A 5,000-nucleotide genomic window follows, 5' to 3' on the forward strand; every position below is an offset into this window, starting at 1 on the left:
GTCTTGGGTCTTTAAAAAAAAATGGTACACGCCTTCCACACAAAAGCACCCACTACTGGTTACGATCAAGGGCTCCTGAAAACAAAACAAGTGCTTCTCCATTTAGCTATTTCATTCCGCACACCTGGGGGCCTAAACCAGCTTCATGGCCTATAAAATGATGAAATTACTCCAAGAGACGTGTTCCCTTTCTCTTACCCGGCTAACTTTTAGGAGTCATGGTGTTCATTTGCTGCACTGTGCCAGCTCCTCTGCCCTGCATTTTTCAAGGGTAATGTACATGCAATCTCGGGACTTACTTTATGATTACGCTGTACCACTAATGACGTCATTTTATTTTCGGTTCTCTCCCGGAAAGATAATTGGGTGTGAGGGGGTCGTGAAGGAGGTCAAGTCAAGGGGGAAGGGGTGACTGAAAACCCATAAGGTTACACTTACGGCTATTTTAAAGGAGTTACGATTCTGTGCAGGTTATGAATATTTTCGAAACTTGCGTTGTGGTGGTAAAGAATGTAAAGTTCAATTTTATGTACCTTAAGAGAGTGTAAAGCTCATTTTCGAGTATATTGAAAATTTAATTTGATTACATTCTTTTATACATTTTCACATGTAAGTGTTCTGATGCTCAGGATAATGTCAAGATATTGCAAAGATCTTAACAATAAAAACAATTTACTTAGTAAAACTCATTGCAAAAAAAAAAAAAAAATAAATAAATAAAAAATAAATAAATAAACTCTAAAAATCTTCTCTCCCTTTCACTTTTAACCTGAAAATTACCTTTCAAGTTCGTTAACTCTTGGGGTTTCCCCTAACTGTAAAAGTATGCAAATATGTCTGTTTAAACATTGTAGTTAATTCAACTTTTTTTTCTAGTACGAATTCCTTCCCTGGATAAAAAAAAATCATCATCAGATCATATCTCCGTTTCTCCTTCCAGTACCAATTATCGACATTCCAAGAGTTGCACTCAGAATACCTAAGAGCTGCGATTTCAGTCTTTTAATCACTAGCTTTTACTCGATCGTCTCGTAAAGCTTCAATTATTACAGACGCGACTAAAGTAACTCGAAAGCAGATAAATGAATGGATATACAATGGAATAAGTGTAAAAAAAGAAAAACTTTTAAAAGTGAATTGTGGTTGGATTTAAATATCAAGTGGTAATTAGAGTGGAAGAAAACTACAGTTGAATTTACTTAACAAAAGAAAAGCTTCTGGAGAAAACAAATAATTGAAATAGTGATATACTTAACTGCTTAAGGATAGTTAATAATTTCTTTAATCACGAGTGAAAGCTTGTGCTCTGCATCACTTCAAAATAGAAAATAACTAAAGGATTCGTTGATTATGTAGGCGAAAACGCGTAGGTCAACTCCAAGAAAAAATTATGGGCACACAATAATGAAAACGATTAGTTATTATTTCTCCAACGTCAAAGATTAATTAACCTTCGCCTTTCAAACCTGGATGTAGAGTCTATACTTCAAAAAAATAAAATATTGTTTTTTTTTTTCATATTTTTGTAATATTTATTTAAATGTTGTAAAACCTTTGTAAAATTTATATTATTTCATGGACGCCCTGTCGCACTCTCTGAAATGAAAAATTACAACTGACGAAATCTAATCGCAGCCACAATCTTTAACGTTGGTAACAATTTCATGCCATCAAGTGGACTGATTCCATCTATACTCTTCCGATGACTTTTAATTGCCCTACTTTACAAGAATTGCATTTATCGTGCATTTACAACTCTCTCTCTCTCTCTCTCTCTCTCTCTCTCTCTCTCTCTCTCTCTCTCTCTCTCTCTCTCTGCCCACTATGACACACAAATGGAAGAAATTCTTGCTGAAAATTATTATATATTAAGAAACACTCGCACACACACATATATATATATATATATATATATATATATATATATATATATATATATATATATATATATATATATATATATATATATATATATATACGTACTGATTACGAAGAATGTACATTCTCATATATCCGAATTACAAAAACTGTAGCTATTTGAGTATATAATTAGTAAGAGTTTATTGAAATAAAGTTTGCACTTACCTAAAAATAGTTGGGATTGATAATGTTGGGATTGAATTAAAGCCTGCAAGGAGGAAGGTTTGAAATTAAAAAAAATTTTAGTAATCAAAATATTCATAACAAATGCAAATTGTGCTTAATCCGCTGATAAGTATATGGATGGTAATAGCACCTATAATATCAGTAATAAAAAACAACAACAATACTATTACTACTACTACTAATGCTAAGAACAATAAGTAATAATAATTATAAGTCTAAATCTAATAATTCTAATAACAACAATAATGATAGAAAAGCAATAATAATAATAATAATAATAATAATAATAATAATAATAATAATAATAATATACCACCACCACCACCACCACAACTACTACTACTGATAATGATACTAATAAGAACAATTATATTACTACTACTACTACTACTACTACTACTACTACTACTACTAATAATAATAATACGATTACTACTAATGATTCCAACATGACCACTTCTTCTACAACTGCTACTACTTCTACCACTTTTAATATTATCAAAGTTATTGTTAAGATTAATTCCATTACTTCTAAAGATACTAATACGACCACTTCCACGACTACTATTGCTACTAATGCTACTACTACGACCAATTTTATTACTATTAAATAGGTAGTCGGTTGGCCAAGGCATCCGTTTAGATACTACCGCTAGAGTTATTGTGTCCTTCGACTGACCAGATAGTAGCCTACTGCATTGGATCCCTTACTGATTACGGCTCATTTTCCTTTGCCTACGCATACACTGAATAGTCTGGCATATTCATTACACATTTTTTCCTTCCCCATTAACCTGATAAAACTGAAATAAACGAAAAATTCTTCTTCTCTGGAGAGGTTAACTACTAAACCTTAAATGTTCAGTGGCTATTTCTCTCTTTGTATGGGCATAGAAAAGACTCTTTAGCTATGGTAAGCAGCTCTTCTAAGAGAAGAACACTCCGATATTTTAGGGTTATCGTTCTCTTGCTTGAGGGTATACTCAGGTACAATGTTCTATCTGTTTCCTTATTTTCTTTCCTCGCGGGGCTATTTTCCCAGTTGGAGACCTTGGGCTTATAGCATCCTGCTTTTCCAACTAGGTTTGTAGCTTAGCGAGTAATAATAATAATACTGATGATACAAATACGCCCACTTCTACTAATATGACTACTTCTACAAGCAATTCTACTACTATTACGACCACATCTACAATTATTATCATTAATACGACCACTTCTACAATTACTACTACTATGACCATTTATGCTTCTACTAATGCAACGAATATGATTACTTCTACTACTAAAACCAATTCTACAATTACTAATACTAATTAAATAATTTATATTACTACTATTATAATCACTTCTAATACTACCACTGCTACTGCTATGACCATTTCCACTACTACTAATGCTGATAATATAACCACAACTACTACTATTAATACGACCAATTCAGCTAATAATACTACTACTATTATGACCACTTCTAATGCTACTACTACGACCACATCCACTAATGCTGGTTTTACAACATTTTATACCACCACTTCTACTATGAACAACATTATCATTAGTAACGGTAATGATAATAGCATTATCAATTGTAATGAAAATAAACAATTCTACGACGAAAAAAACCATGGCACAATCATCAATAATCTTTCCGACTACCGGGGATCCCACGAGAAACCTTAGCAGTAATCTCTCTCCCTCTCTCTCTCTCTCTCTCTCTCTCTCTCTCTCTCTCTCTCTAAAGTGGCTGACACCGTCAGCATATTAATCGTTCATTTATCCCTAACCCCAACTGGGCTCTAGTTGCTAATTGACGAGCCACCGTCTTTACTGGACTTATTATATATCTTAAACTCTTTCTAAATCTACAAATCTTGATACCTAGGGATGATGTCCTCCTTGGGGCGACGCAGCATTCTTTGATTACGGTGTGCTATGTAGTGTAAACAAGTAGGAAAAACAAATACAATAGGAACTGTAAAAAAAAAAAAAAAAAAAAAAAAAAAAAAAAAAAAAAAACTCCGCCATCCAATTCACATGCACGAGATACTAGTCCATCGAGACATACATGGTATCGTGTGTATATACTCAGTATAATCATTTGCTAGGATCAACATTTTGGCAACTGCTCATGAGTCAAATAGTTTTTAATTAGCCGATTCCTCTTCTTCGGAAGATGTCTTGAAATCTTGAGATATTAAATCACAGCAATTTCTATATGAATACAAACATTTTAACAAAACAGGTAACACATAATATAGTTTCAATCTTCAAGTTAATAAAACAAAGGGGATTATGTGATAAATAGCCGTAAAACGAAATTTTCCGATCTAAGGAAGAAATTCAATCAAAAGTATATTATCAACCGAATGCTAAATTGCTATATTTCCCTGTTTTCAGGTTTATAATGCACATTACATTCTCCATTTCACGAGGTCACATCTTACGTAACCATTCCTCCACCAAGTCTATAATTTATAAGCTTGAAATCGGACTCAAACTGGCAACGTGAGACAATTTCACACCCTTTAAGGCTATGGAGTTTCTACAGAATGAAATCTATACTGGAATAAATACACCCAATGCCATTCTATTTTTCATTGTATAAGGTGTTGACCTTTGTGGAAATGTTTACAATCTAAATAAAATCCATTTTCTTATTATCAAATGGTGTTAATCCTAATGGAATGTTTAGAATCTAAATAAAACTCATTTCAATAGACCGTAACTCTGTAATATGGATTAATGCAAAGGTCTGAGTAAATCCATTGTGTTGAATATAAAAAACCTTATATACAGGGGAAGTGAAATAAAAAAAAAAAAAAAAACGTCATTACATTTGACTCAATTCAATAACCTTTAACTTCTCGGAATACCTAGAGTATTTGTTCAGT

General features: G+C 32.7%; 1 long non-coding RNA gene across 1 annotated transcript in view; it reads right to left on the minus strand.

Moving 5' to 3' along the window:
- The window catches only part of LOC137632242 (uncharacterized), a 217,853-nt gene extending 215,723 nt beyond the window's left edge, over positions 1 to 2,130 (minus strand). The window contains exon 1 of the long non-coding RNA XR_011042024.1: positions 2,086 to 2,130. This is a non-coding gene — a long non-coding RNA (uncharacterized lncRNA). The remainder of the gene's footprint in view (positions 1 to 2,085) is intronic.
- Positions 2,131 to 5,000: the final 2,870 nt, after the last annotated feature.

The sequence above is a fragment of the Palaemon carinicauda genome, chromosome 41, assembly GCF_036898095.1.
Source record: "Palaemon carinicauda isolate YSFRI2023 chromosome 41, ASM3689809v2, whole genome shotgun sequence".
Taxonomy (NCBI): Eukaryota; Metazoa; Arthropoda; class Malacostraca; order Decapoda; family Palaemonidae; genus Palaemon; species Palaemon carinicauda.